The 15,711-nt window shown below is 35.2% G+C and overlaps 1 long non-coding RNA gene across 1 annotated transcript in view; it reads left to right on the plus strand.

Moving 5' to 3' along the window:
• Window positions 1-3,359, plus strand: part of LOC150103467 (uncharacterized) — a 212,735-nt gene extending 209,376 nt beyond the window's left edge. The window contains exon 5 of the long non-coding RNA XR_016548834.1: window positions 2,443-3,359. This is a non-coding gene — a long non-coding RNA (uncharacterized LOC150103467). The remainder of the gene's footprint in view (window positions 1-2,442) is intronic.
• The last annotated feature ends 12,352 nt before the right edge of the window (window positions 3,360-15,711 follow it).

Below are 15,711 nucleotides of genomic sequence, written 5' to 3' on the forward strand. Positions count from 1 at the left end.
TATTGAGCTCAATACATAACAAATAAACATGGTAAGATCCGAAAGATTCTGGATTTAATCTACTATACCATAAGGATACATGTACGGTAGCTTCAGTATGGCCTGCTAATCCCGAGGATCATTGGTAAGAATGCACTAACGTGGCTAAATACCATATAAATCCCATGAATAATTTGTTTTCTATTTATTTTTTTATTATGGACTACTCTGCTCATTCTTTGACTGTGTAGCCTTCAAAAACTGCACCCCAACTTTACTTAAAACGTGTCCCATACCCAAAGCTTCTTCAGTTGTTGACTTTTGCATTTGAAGGATTTTTACTATCACTTAGGTACGATAGAATGGAACTAGCACAACATGAGATAACATAGAATTGGTGAAAAGAGCAAGTTTCTGATAAGGTCGTAAAAGAAGGGGACGGCAGTAGTTATTATAAGATAACAAGGGCTGTTGTATCCTGTTCAGATAAAGTAATTCATACATACATAGCTCATGGTGTTAAAAAAGAGAATCATGATGTCATTATATATTAACAGAATGGAAGAATTTAAAACATTTTAAGTTAAAACTTTGAAGGAAAACACAGATCTAATCCAAGAAGTTGGAAAATTAAAATATGAGTTAAAAGTAAAAGTCTTAATATGTTATAATAAGGAAAAGAAACATATATATCATTATAAATTCAGATCTAAGTTCGTAATCCAGGTCACAGCTTCAGGAGCCGCTTCTAAAAAGTCATTCCAGTCATTCTGATAAGCACGGAAGATGCATTCTGTTACAATATGTTGCATAGTCTGTCGTGGAGCACCACAGTCACATTTTGGAGATGTTTGTCTGTTCCATTTATAAAGAGTATCTCCACATAGACCATGATTTGTCCGAATTCTATTTAGTACCGTCCATGTTTTGCGAGGTAGATCTGATCCTGTGATGATTTGATCACCTTTAAAGATGTTATGCAAATGTTCTTTAGTATTTTCCTTCCATGTTTCGTCCCACTTTGATAAAGGATTAAAATTATTTAGCACTAGTTCTTCTGCTGCTCGTAGTGATGGATGGAGATATTTCAATCTATTGACGTCAAGAGTTGGGAGATCCTGATGAATAGGCAGGTTCAGATTACCAGCAATTTTTTGGAATTCACGAACTAAAGAATTCAATCTACATAGTTCTGTAGGAATAATGCCTGCTAAAAGAGGTAACCAATATGTTGGGGTCGTAGTGCCTGTAATTAATCTTAAGGTATTGTTCAATTGAGAATTGATAATCCTTGTGTGAGGGCTATTTAGCCACACAGGAGCACAATATTCAGCACTTGAGAATACCAAAGCAAAGGCTGTTGTCCGAAGAGTAGAGGCTCTTGATCCCCAGGTAGTGCCACAGAGTCCCTGTAGGATATTATTTTATTACGTGTCCTTAGTTTCTATGCCAAGTTTGAAAGCTGTTGCCTGAAAGTGAGAGAACGGTCAAGTGTGACTCCCAAGTACTTAGGGAATGTATTATATGGAAGTATAGAATGCATAAAAAAACATGACTTGAATGCTTTATTAGATAAAGTAATGAATGAGTGTAAGTAAATTCGCAGTCAGGAATCTGGGCGAGAGTCCGTGTCATAACGGTGTGGTGACAGAATTTTGGTGTTTCCTGCCTTTTGAAATATCTTATTCATACATATTGACTACCCAATCACCAACCAATGATATTCTCTTTTAGCATGAAATTATTAAAACATTCAAGTCATGTTTTATATATTTTTATGCATTCAGTTCTTAAAAGAACTGGGCGATGGACTGAGTCCTTGACTCTTAATCCCGTCATCTGAATGAAGTAAATCTATATATGGATATGGATGGACTGTTATTGAGCTAAAAAGCTCTAGTCATGGCTGGGTAACGGCAATAGCCGAGCCTCAGTTAAAACTTCATTGGCTACAGCATTGCCCTGGAAGTCCTAAAAAGGACTTTCCTTTTATGTGCATTCAGTTCTTATAATAGTTCTTATAAGAACTGGGCGATGGACTGAGTCCTTGACTCTTTATCCCGTCATCTGAATGAAGTAAATCTGTGTGGATGGAGTGTTATTGAGCTAAAAAGCTCTAGTCATGGCTGGGTAACGGCAATAGCCGAGCCTCAGTTAAAACTTCATTGGCTACAGCATTGCTATTTGTTATCCTGGAAGTCCTAAAAAGGACTCTTATTATATTAATATTCTTATGTGCATTCATTTTTGAATCTCAATATTATATTTATATCTGAAGTGAAAAAAGAAAAGGTGTCATCAAAAAAAGCTAATTTTTTTGAATTTATTCACGTTTATAATTAAAAAGTCTATAATTTACAATTAATAAATATAAATTAATTATATTTTAAATTAATAAATTTGATAGTAAATAACAATTAATATAAAAGAAATTAATAATTTGAAATGACTCTTATTCTACAGATTGATCCTGCAGATAGAAGGCGCCATCTAGAGGAGACATTCAACATCAAGTTGAAAAAATTCAGTTAAGTCTTGGCATCACTGTTTCATTGAGGTGATATCCGTGTTTTATTGTCACTGTTTCGTATGATACTATCACAAGCCAATTGCCTTGGACCTGGTAGATGTACTTGAGTAAAATAACTGTCCTGCTGGTTATAGCGCAGAAAACATATTTAAATTTAAGCCTAAGAATTTATTAGGCTGTCTGGAATCATTCCAAATTTTAAAGTACCCTTGACTGTGATGTATTGTTGCTCAGCGATTTTAATATTGAGGAAGTGATCGTAAATATTACGAAAATGCCTTTTTGTAATAACAGAAAGGCTTGAGAAAAGTAAAACTACCGGTCATTGTCTTTTAACCATTAGTTACTTATATCGTTGGGACAAATATGCTCTTAGCTTCCCCAAACATGGTTCGAAGACCAAAAAATTTCCCATCAGAACACACGCCAACAGTCTTCCTTAATCAAGACAACAGAGACAGCTTATCTCAGATGTCTTTTATCATTCCAAGTTCCTGGTAACCCTCCTCTTTCACCACCGTTAGCTTTAACGATACAGCAGTGACCTTTATCGGGTAGTCTTGCCTGGAATGTTGATAGCCTACTTCCACAAGAGGAAGCCAAACCATGCTATCGAGCAGCGCCAAGTGGGCTTGGCAACAGCAGTAGAGGTATATGCATTCACGCACACATACACACACGCCTAACACTGCAGTGATCCGTGCATGAAGAAAACGCAAATACCAACTGTGGCGGGCTTCATGGTCGATGACGTGGATTTTCTATAACTCCTCATGGTTCTGTTTAGTCAACTGAAGTTTCCTGTTTTGATTATTGCTATATTTGCTTTGAATCGATTAGTACTTTGATACTTCGGATATTTGAAAAATAAAGTAAAGCTATCGTAAATGACTAACTTTAGATGTAACAGACACGTCTTGTCTGGGATGTTATACAATGACTGTCACATATTTAGTTAGAATTCGCAGTCAGTAATTTTTTCACCTTTTGTTTATCATCCAGCTTTAATTATATGCTAGGCTTCGTTACATATTCCAATAGATTCAAAATGGATTTTTTTTTAAATTCCATCAAGATAATTAAATTCATACATAGTTTCAAAATTACATTTTAATTCAATGGCATAATTTGCACCATACAAGTATAAAGTGTTATTGAGTAATTAAAGCTCTGATCATGGCAGGAGGGTAACAGCAATAACCGAGCCTCAGTTAGAACTTCATTGGCCACAGCATTGCCATCCATTACCCTCCAAGGGTATCGGATTGAATGAATCAATCACCGCATCTCACGGTCGATTGATTCCCCATATAATCACCATACAAGTATCCTTATAAGGACTCTTAAAGGGACGAAGCAAGAATGCTTTTCATCTTCCCCGTTATCTGTAGAGGACAGTGTAAGGTGTTATTGAGCTATAAAGCTCTGATTATGGCAAGAGGGTAACAGCAATATCCGAGTCTCAGTTAGAACTTCATTGGCTACATCACTGCCATCCATTACCCTCCAAGGGTATGGTATTATTTTATTCACTCCACCTTAGTCCTTATAAGGACTGGCTTAAAGGGGCGAAGCAAGAATGTTTTTCATCTTCCCCGTTATCTGTAGAGGACAGTGTAGGGATAAAGTTATTGAGCTATTTAATTTAAGCTCTGATCATGGCAGGAGGGTAACAGCAACAACCGAGCCTCAGTTTGAACTTCATTGGCTACAGCATTGCCATTCATTACCCTCCAAGGATACTAATCAATACCTACACCCTCACTCCATCGCTCGCCATAACTATCAATAATATCAATCTTATCCATTTAAATTTTTGGTATTAGCATATTTCACTAAATTTTTAATGAATTAGTTGAAAAACTTTTTTTTTTTTTATATAAAGAAAGAGAAGACTCACTGTACATAAGTTATATATAATTTTATTTATCATTTTTTTTTTTTTTTTTTTATAAATGCTACCGTCGAAATGTTATATCTGTAATTTATTATTCCATGGGCAGATTATGGATTGCAACAGCTGAATGTCTGAAGTGAAAACTTTTTCTTAATTTCTACTGTCCAAATAGCCTGCGATCTGAAGATTATTTTCATTAAAAAAAAAAAACCCAACAGCTTCTTCACCGTCACCCTTGATATTTCATTATCATCGGCAATTCAACCCCTCGTCTAAAATGCAAACATAATAAGTTTGAAATGGTACTATGCATTTCCAAGATGCTTGAGTTAACCCCCCCCCCCCAGCTCTTCTTCTTCTTCTTCCACGCGTTATATCCCGCTTGGTGTAGGGTTCGCTATTTTACATGATACGACGTTGTGGGGCCGGTTTGCTTGTTTCGAGGGTTGAGAAACCTGAGTTACCGCGAAGAAAAAATCCTCCACCTCCATATGAGACCGGCTAACTTACCTTTAGTCGAAAGAGACCAGATAAAGGTTCCACACGTTATGGACAAGAATCGAACCCAGGACTTTTCTTCCAACCAAATCGTCTATACCGACTGCAGCTCCACCCCATCACAGTACCGCCGACAGGGTGTAGCATAAAGGCAGACCACCTCACGGCGCGGCTTACTAAGGGCGCTCGTTCAGCCATATTGCGGTAGGCCGTTGATACGCTAACAATTCCCGTTAGCGTAGCAAGTGAGTAAATAGGTTTTTCCAAGTTTAAACAAATTAAAAATTATTTGAGAACAGCAATAACCCGAGAAGGATTGGTTGGTCTAGCAACTATATCGATAGAGGCGGACATCGCTTATCATTTAAATTTAAAAGAGTTTATAAACTGTTTTATTGTGCGATATCTCAGTTGGGTAAACATTTAATTAATATTATTATGTAATTGTTTTGCATTAAAAAATTAAACATAGCAATTGGAGATTTTCTTATATTTTTGTCTTATAATCCATCAGGGGTGATATTTAATTTTTTTTTGCCTCAGGGCGCGATCTAATCTGGCGACAGCCCTGCCCCACCAACTAGACATTTTAAAACTCTGATTGGTATTTATTATTTGTTTTTTAATTTCGTTAGTTTGCTAGTAAAAAAGGCTTTTATTAGTGAAAATAAATCAAATTGAAATATTAATTTCTCATTAATAAGCAATGAAACATTTTTTCCCTTCTACAAATAGCATTGTTTTTGGGAGATGGACTGAGTCCTTGACTCTTTATCCCTCCATCTGACTGAAGAAAAGTATGGACGAGCCTCAGTTAAAACCTCATTGGCTACAGCATTGCCATCCCAAGTCTTTTTATTATTATTATTATTATTATTTTTGGCTAGAAGGGCGAAGCAAGAATGCTTTTCATATTCCCCGTTATCTGTAGAGGACAGTGTATGGATAAGGTGTTATTGAGCTATGAGCTCTGATCATGGCAGGAGGGTAACAGCAATAGCCGAGCCTCAGTTAAAACTTCATTGGCTACAGCATTACCATCCATCACCATCCCTAGGTACCCATTTTAGTCGCCTCGTACGACATGCATGGGTTACAGTGGGGCGATTTTTAAGTAAAGTCTCTAAAAATTAAGACGTCCCCCGGACCACTTCCTACGAATGGCCGAAAGATCGTCCAACTCAGCGTTGGTTCCACTCACTCAATGACGAAAGAATCGTTTCATCTCTATCTTTATCTTGTAGATATGCTATTATGCAGCATAAATAATTAAACCCTGCCATGTGTCATATTATTTATAAGTATTTTTGATCTTACACGATCTCGACCTTTAAATGCCATCACTTTTGTCTAATAACCTAATCTCCTCATCTGCATACAGCATTGTATCGATAACAGTTTATCTGGTTAACTGTTTTATTGTTATTTTCCATATTTTAATAATCTACACAATAACCCCCTACTCCGCATGAAACCGTCTAACTCATATCTTAGACGGGAATTGAACCAAGGTCTTTCCGAGTAAAAGGCTTCTTCGTCTATTACCGAAGTTTTGTTTTTTCTTTTTTTGTTTTTATCTATTTCTTTGTTTTTTTTCTCATTTACTTCTTCATTTTACTCTAGTATTCCTATTTTAGAGACTATTAAGTAATGATCTGAAAAGATTTCACTTTCTCTGTAAACATGTACATCTCTGACACGTGAAGCTAGTTTCTGATTAGTAATGACATAATCAATTAAAGATCTTGTTCCTCCACCATTCGGTTTCAATTAACGAAATAATTTGTCTTTAAAGTAAAAGTCCCATATCCTCTTTTAGCTCTCCATTTGTATAATGCTTCTGACAGAGATTAGGCACACGTTTTATTCATTTAATGATTGTAGTTGTTTTAAAATATAGTATTCACTTTAAACGAGGCTAAACATCGAAAAAAAAAAAAAAAGATAAATCCAATAGTAAGGATTAATACCACTCAATCTTGGAAATACCATTTTTTAAAAAAATCATTTATGACTATTACAAACTCGATCATCTTACTTTTTTATAATATGATTCATTTAATGTTATAGAATACATGCAATTTTAAATTCAGGAAAAAAGTTAAATATTAGGTAATCCCAACTGTTCTTCATGAGAGAAATTATAATGAATAATTTTGCTTATTCGTTTATTTCGTACAGGGGTTCCCCTGTCCACTCCCATCTCTTAGAACGTCTTTTGAACCCTTCTAATGAAGATTAAATATGTATTTTAATACTATAGATCCGTGTGTGTGTTCAGAGGCTGGTTTGTCTGTTATGGGGGTCGAAAAACCCGAGTTTCCGAATGAAAATACCCCCTCCCCACCTCCGTATGAGACTAGCTAACTCACTTTTCGTCGAACGAGACCAGATAAAATAAAAGTTCATCACGTCATGGACGGAAATCGAACCCAGGTCTTTCTGACTAAGGGGCTTCGACTGAGCTACGGCGGCTCTCGCTTCTTCATTAAGTTAAAGATGCTGATAATATCCACCCCATCATCATATTTTGAAATTAGAATACACACACACACACACACACACACACACACACACACACACACACACACACACACACACACACACACACACACACACACACACACATTTCAGTCTTTACCAATACGAGATTTATTTCTATTTTTAACACTTGTTTACCAATTCAAAATTTACTTCAAATTTTCACCGATAGAGAGCGCCGTACCACATGCATCATTAGCAAAGACGTGCAAATGAGAGTTCTATAAAACGCAGGGTGTACCGCTGACAGCTCATAATGAATGTGTGCAAATTCCCAGTCATTGGGGGTGAACAGAATTGTTTTTTGTGAAAAGAAAAATTTGTTGCTGTGATGCTTACTTTGGTGGATAAGATATTGTTAGTAAAGTTGTCTTACGTAAGTGGGGAATCGGTAGCGGAAGTTTTACGAAAGTTTTTGAACGCAGAAAAGAATGAAGAAAGGTCGAGATCCCATCACTCTTGCCAGAATACAGCCTCTAATACGACGTTTTTCGAGAAAACTGGAAATTCGACAGATCGTCCTCGAACATTCAGCCCAGTGCTATCCAAAGCCTGTACCAGCGTTGTGGAATCGCAAACGAATGCCCTAGCGGCACAATCAACAAGCGGTGCAAGAAGTGCACAGGAACTTGCAGGAATCACAGACATAGCTAAAATGTTTGTGATTCCTGCAACAAATTACGAGCTGTTAGCAGTACACCCTGCGTTTTATAGAACTCTCATTTGCACGTATTTGCACATGATGGATGTGGTTCAGCCTCTCTATCGGTAAAAATTTGAAATACCCCAATACCCCCCTTTTTTGCGATTCATTTTCTTGCAAACCGTACTCTAATATACCAATTTTTCTAATTTTTATGAAGTATTGCAATATCTCGGAATTTATGGGACATCCAGTATATTACTGTAATATACGCAACACATATACAAAGCATAATGATTTTTTTTTTTGCTAGATGGGAGAAGCAAGAATGCTTTTCATATTTCTCATTACCTGTAGAGGACAACGTAAGGATAGGGTGTTATTGAGCTATGAGCTCTGATCACGGCAGAAGGGTAACAGCAATAGCCGAGCCTCAGTTAAAACTTCATTGCTACAACATTGCCATCCATTACCCCCCCCCTGGGTAACCATTTTAGTCGCCTCGTACGACATGCATGGGCTACAGTGGCGCTATTCTTATCCTAGCCACTACACGTGGACATAATGATGTTGCGTATAAATCTAGAATTCACATAATTATTATTCAAAAAAGTTTTGGCTGTTTATGTATATGTCTAACTAAAGATCGCTCAGTTACCAGTTCCAGCTGGAGTTCCGAAATTCACAAGGTTTCATTGTGAGTGAGAAATGGCCAGGAGATCATTGTTTAAGACATTGATTGTGGAAGATCCTGAAGCTTAGATTATTTTAGCACTATGTCCTTTGTCAAATGAAGAAGTTGAATAGAGTATACTGTTGTCAATAAAGCAATTGCATCTGTGGTCAAAGAAAAAAGAGTCATTTATGTATAGGAAAAAGATAGCGGGCGAAAGAATCCTTGAGTCATCCGACATACTGGACTGCTAAGATGAGAAATTGGAAGAGACAGACAGAGAGAGAGACAGAGAGAGAGAGAGACAGTCATTGCCTGTGACATAAACAACTTGTGAAGATATCATGTATCTTCTGAAGTTGTTATCATAATAAGCCATCCAGTTTAAAAGTAGATGGAGTTGGTTAGATGGTAGTTTGGTGAGTAGTTTCTATGCCAAAACTAGCTGAATTCTCTGGAAATATTCAATGAGACAATGCGATGTTTCTCAAAAAATTCCATGAGCTTGGATCCCGAGGTGGGTAATGTGAACTAGGAAATCTTACTTTAATTTGAAAATCGAAGTTTCCATGCTGTGGCTGCTGATCATTTGTTGGGATTCAAGTGGCGAAGAATTTGAGAAGAATCAGAAGGGTTGAGAGGATGCTGATGACTATCTAGTATAGGCAAGTAGATGATATATATACTTTAGGTGCTTGTTAATAGTCCATATCATCTGTTCCATCTTGCTTATTGTAATTTATCGGAGCCTCCGTAGCTCAGTCAGTATAGACGAATCCCTTTGGCCGGAATAACTGGCTCGGTGAACACACACGGATCTACCGTATTAAAATACATACTTAATCCCTCATTAGGAGGGCTCAATCAGTTCTAAGGGGCGGTCGAAGAACGGGGAAACCCCCACACGAATAAAATAAAATAAAAATTGCAATTTAGCCGTTAACATTAAAGTTTCCAGGAAGATCTCGCTGATTGGACATTAGCTGGACTGTAGAAATCAAGGTCCAAAATTATTATTATTATTATTATTATTATTACAACGTGACACCTCCACGAAGTCCAAGGATTCATCGTGGGAGAGCACACTACTCGGCAACATGCATCTCGCCATCTCCCCCTAGTACTTAATTCTCTAATTACAAGACAACAACACTACTACTACCATGAACGTCAACTATCGCTCACTACCACTAACAGTGTTTTTTGTCTGTAAATTCCGTGTGTTTTCATGATTGATTTTCCTGTATGCGGGGTGAAAAACCCAAGTTTCCTAAAGAAAAACTCTGCTATTTCCGTAAGAGATCAACTGACTCACCTTCAATTGAAAAAAGCCGTATAAAGATTCCTCTCGTCAAGACAAGAATCGAACTCAGTTCTTTTTCAATGGAAGGTCGCAAAGATACTCATATAATTGAGTGACTAGAAAGTTTGTCTTTGTTCGGAAAACTGATATTCCACGAATTATGATTATTACTTTTATCAAATTTACTTTTAACTGTTTATCAAGGCTAGGAATTTTTAAGTTTTTGACGATAAAATTATTAGACACCAGGTGGCGTGGTATTGCGTGGTAATGGTGATAGTGTCACAAATATATCCAGCTATTTTGACTGCGAAATATTCAATACAAAACTCTATGAATAATTTGTGCAACAGTTTATTTTTGTTTCGTGTGATTTCTTTTTTTAATTTAATGTTTCTGGTTAGCTAAACATTTTCAAAAAGCTGGAACATTTTCAATGATCAGAATATAGTACTACCACGGAATTATTTTAAAGCATTGAGCAATACTAGTTACGATATATGATCAAATTTTTTGAAACGAAAATCGGCACAATATCTGACGTAAGATGGCGCCATTATCGATTATTGAAAGAGATATACAAAAAAATACAAAAAAAAAACATTGGATATAGTATTTAGTCGTTAAATAATAATTTATTATTATTATTAAAGAATATCTGAAATTCTTATAAAGTATAACTTTATAAAATTCAATAATTACTAAATTAGTAATTAGACAAAAAATATATCCCTGATATTTCTTAGTAGTTGAATATAAAATGACAAATATGGTAAACACCAAAATAGTTTATGAACTAGTTAATAGAAGAAAATTTTTATCTGTACAGCAGCATTGGATTAATTAATACAATTTTTGTAGTGTACCATTGTTTTGATTAACGTAATTCTCTGTAATGTAATATAATATATAACATAACATTGAGGAAACAAGACTTGACTTTTGGAGAAGTGATCGACAGATATTAGTGGAGATAGCAAAGATTATATCTATTCTCTATATATAAAAATCTAAGCCGAAATTTGAAACGTTTTTATGTCACGTTTTTTGTTTTACTAGCTTACCAGCCCGGAACTAGGAACTTACCCGGAACTTACCAGCCCCCCCCCCCCTAGTATATATATATATATATATATATATATATTATGAAAGTATAATTACAGTCCATATTCATATTTTATATTTCAGTATAAAAAAAGAAATATATTTCAGTATAAATATGAAATGTATTTGTACATAAAAATATTCTTTGCTTCTCACTTTTTTGAAGTAAGAAACGATTTCCCCAGCCTACCTTCCCTCTTGATCTACTACTGACTATTGTAAGAAAAGAAGTATATAATATAAGTGCTTTATATTCTATTGTTTCTGATGAAAAAATTCTTAGAAGAGTAAATTTCAGCTATATAGAAATACCACTTTTAGTAATTTAATTAATAAATAAAATATTAATAATGAAGTGCATTAATTAACAATTAATTTACATTTACATTAATTTACAATTAAGTCCATAAATTAACAATAAATAATAAAATTTTTGATGCGCGCGCACATGTATGAACAGAATCAATGCTGTAAACAACTAGACTTAGGAACTTATTTTGTATCTGGCAATTTTAGAAATGGGATATTAGGATTACGGTTAATTTAGTGCCATAATTTCTCGTTAGATGACAGCACTTTACAAACACTGTTGAAGTCTGTATACAGTATATCGAAATATTACAGGATAATACAGTGTAACTTTAAACTTTGTTCCACGGAACTAGAGGGTTTCACAAAAACTTGTAATGATTTCCACGAAGTAGTCATGCCAACCATGACTACTTCGAACTCCAGGGATACTGGTTTTCGTGAATAACACTGTACTGCCTCTTTATCATTTAGTCATTTCTCGAACCATCGTTCCAGTTCCGAAATTCTTCATATAATTAGTAATTTGTTTTTCAGTTTTTTTTACTTGCTAATCCAGGTCGGAGGGAGTGTCGTCTGCATATAGAGCCATTATGGCGGCAACTGTACGTGGGATGTCAGTCTCATTAATGGTGAACAGCAGAGGTAATAGCTGTGATCCCATGGACCTAGTTTCTGGGGTGTCGGATGTTTAGAGGGTGTGTTTCGTTTAAGAAGATTACCTCAGCATTGTAGCGTGTGGTCAATATTTATAGTTTGTGTATTTTCCTAGATCGTTGGCATTCCGGAACATATTTTATAATTAGGCCTTCTTCGTGTTTGACCATCGGTTAGTGCCGTAAGGATTGTCGTGTGGAGTCTTGGGTGGGGATTGCTTTGCTAAATTCAAATAACATCTCGGTCAATGTGGCTACTGAGTTTGTTTGAGCATTGTGGTTACATTTTTTTTTTTTTTTTTTTACTTAGTTTTTGACGCACATTACCCCTGTGCAGGAAGCATTTGCTCGGATGTCCACATATGCCTATACGGAGATTTTGACATTAGCTACGGTTGCTTTTGCAGTGTTGGTGGGATCCCCCCCCCCCATCGATTTTCGAGTAAGCAAGTATTGCTTGCATCCTTTGTAGTTGGCAGGAAGTAGGTGGTAATGCCGTTGGCGCATTTTTCTCGATCTGGTGTTGGTTTTTCATTATTTTCCTCCAACACTTAACGCAGAGAAAATCGGTAGAGCAGTTGCGTTGTAAGTGGCCCAATTTTTGACAGCAGTGGCATTTTCCGACTGATATATATTTGTTGGAGTCGTTCTGGTTTTATAGCCATATCGCCAAACGAAATCCTTCGAAGTTGTTTGCTGTTTTCTACCAAGACGAGAAGTATTGGTCATTTGTCTGCTCAGAACGTTGGGCTAAACTTAAGGAGGGTTATCGCGTGGTTTGGAGATGTCACAGTGACTTTTCCGTAGTTGTGGCTTCTGTTATGCCGTGTAGTTTCATTTCATTTCATTTTTATTTATAATTCGTATTTATTTGTCTTTCGCTTTTTTTAAAGCAAAGATGCGGCAGGAGACGTTTTTGTCTCATATCGCACCTTTGGATCGAATAATTTCATCTTTAAACTTTCTGACGATTGTGAAGGTGATGTCCAATTCTGAGTCGGTTCGAGGATAAATATATTCTGGAACTCAGGTCTGTTGATGGCTGAGGTGGCCGTTGAACTTTAAGATTCACGTTTTAAACGGCCTGGCCATTGAGTTGCAGACTTCACAAATATTTTTGAACTTGAAGTAAATTCCTGCTACAGTAAATTCCAAAAGGAAAGAGACAAAATATTAATGTTTATATTAATCTAAGAGAGCAAGAATTCCCATCCAAAAACCAAAATATCAAAAGCAAGAGACTACTAGGTTTCGACATCGATATTTTCAGTAGATTTCCATTTCTGCTGTGCAACAGCATCTGCAGACATTTCTCCCTAAATGACATCACGCTATAATTTTTTTCTAAAAGGCTGTTGACTATTTCTCTGTGCTTATTGTTTCAGAATGCAAAATCGAAATAATTTATGAATAAGTTGCTGATTTCCGATGCAACGACTCAATGCGTAGATGTAAAATATAGAATCTAATTTCCTCTACTTACATCCTTTGACTTTTGATAAAGTAGTGTACCTAATAGGTTATTCTTTCTGTAATTATACTTTTTATTGATAATCCTATAAACAGCGATAAATTTATGGCTATCCAGATCACAATCTATCAGTAAAATGGAACGAATTAAATTGCAATGGCAAACAAAGATATCATTGTAGGTTAACAAAAATCAATCAATAAGATACTTAGGTCTCTATATTGACAACAATTTGAAGTGGAATTCCAATGTTTCTTCATCATGCTTATCAAGGATTTAGGCCTAGCGTGGCCTGTTCGGGTCTTAGAAATCATCGTTGAATCGTTTAAGAGGACGTCCTGGTTTTCTTTTTCCTAATGGCTTGTACTTTAAGGCTTGTTTTGGTAATCTTTCTGTTTTCATTCTTTGAACGTGTTCCATCCATTTATGTTTATATTTTTTAATTTTTTCTATTACTGATTCCTAGTTTAATTCTTTCATAATTTCTTCGTTTTTTTGTGATCAAATAGGGTATACTTTGCAGTTTTTCTCATAAACTTCATTTCTGCTGTTGTTAATCTTTGTTTGTCTTTTTGTTTTATTGTCCAGATTTCGCTTCCATACATTAGGATCGGTAGGGCTAATGTATTGTATACTTTTAGCCTGGTTTGTTTTTGAACTAGGTTTGGTTTAAATATAGAGTTAATTACACCTGTTATTTTTAAATAGTTTGCACTTTTTACGTTTATCTTTTTCATTTTCATATGCGATCATACATCCTAGGCAGTTAAATGAATTCACCTATTGTAAGATCTTGTTATCTATTACTATTTTTGTTCTTACTGGATCTTGTCCTTTAAAGGCCATAGTTTTGATTTTTCTGTTGATATTATCATACCATAATCTTTGGCTATCTCATTTAGATCTAAAATAGCTTTCTGTAAGTTATCTTCAGAATTTGTAATTATTATTTGGTTGTCTGCCAAGAGGAGAGTGTTTAAGTTCACAGTAGGAGAAAGTTTAATACCTCGATGGAAATTTTTATTCAATTTTATTATTATTTCATTTAAGTAGATATTAAAAAGAGTTGCTGAGAGGGGACATCCCTGTCGGACCCCTTGGTTTATCTCTCTCGTATATAATAGCTCATGATTTAATCTTATTTGTGTTTGATTATTTTCATATATACTTGTGATAGCTTTTAGGATATTATTTGGTATTTGTCTTTTTTTTAATATGTTAAATAATATGTTTCTTTTAACTTTGTCAAATGCTTTTTCAAAGTCAATGAAAGCAATATGTGTTTCTAAATTGTATTCTCTTCTTTTCTCTATTATTAATTTTAGGCAAAAGGCCGAGTCTATACATGATCGTCCTTTCCTAAACCCATTCTGTACTTCTAAAATAAAGTTTTCGGAATATTTCATTAGTTTGCTATTTAAAATTCTGCTATATATTTTGTAACAGGAATTTAGTATGCTTATACCCCAATAGTTTTTAGGGTCATCTCTACTACATTTTTTTTAAAGAGAGGAATCACAATTGTGTTTCCAATGTTTCGTTTTTGACAAACAAAATATGATACGTCAGCACCAGAATCCATCATGTTATACAATTTGACAATATAGAATTCTGAGATGTCTAATACTATTCATGGATAAATTCTTCACTCCGGTGTAACGTGAATCTGCGCTGGGGGAGAAGCTTCTTGGTAGTTCCCAAAGCCAGCAGAGAGATATTCCACGAAGCCTTCCGGCATATAGCGGCTAACAACTATAATAAATTACTTGACAATATAAAGACTCTTTATTAGTATTATTTATTTAAAATAATATTGAAAAAAATACATTATGAAAGAAAATGACATTGAAATATATTTTAGACTGATAGTTTTAGTAGCAGATGAAATAATATTTATAATCTGAAAAAAATAATAAATACACTTTGAATAAATATTTAAATCTATATGTATTGACAATATTGAGTACTGAGAAATAATCCACCATGAGATGCGGTGATTAATTTCTAACTGAGGCTTGGCTATTGCTGTTACCCTCCTGCCATGATCAGAGCTTTATATAGCTCAATAACACCTTATCCCTACACTGTCCTCTACAGATAACGGGGA

This window comes from Typopeltis vanoorti, chromosome 9, assembly GCF_054136105.1.
Source record: "Typopeltis vanoorti isolate ZY-2024b chromosome 9, IOZ_Tvanoo_1.0, whole genome shotgun sequence".
NCBI lineage: Eukaryota > Metazoa > Arthropoda > Arachnida > Uropygi > Thelyphonidae > Typopeltis > Typopeltis vanoorti.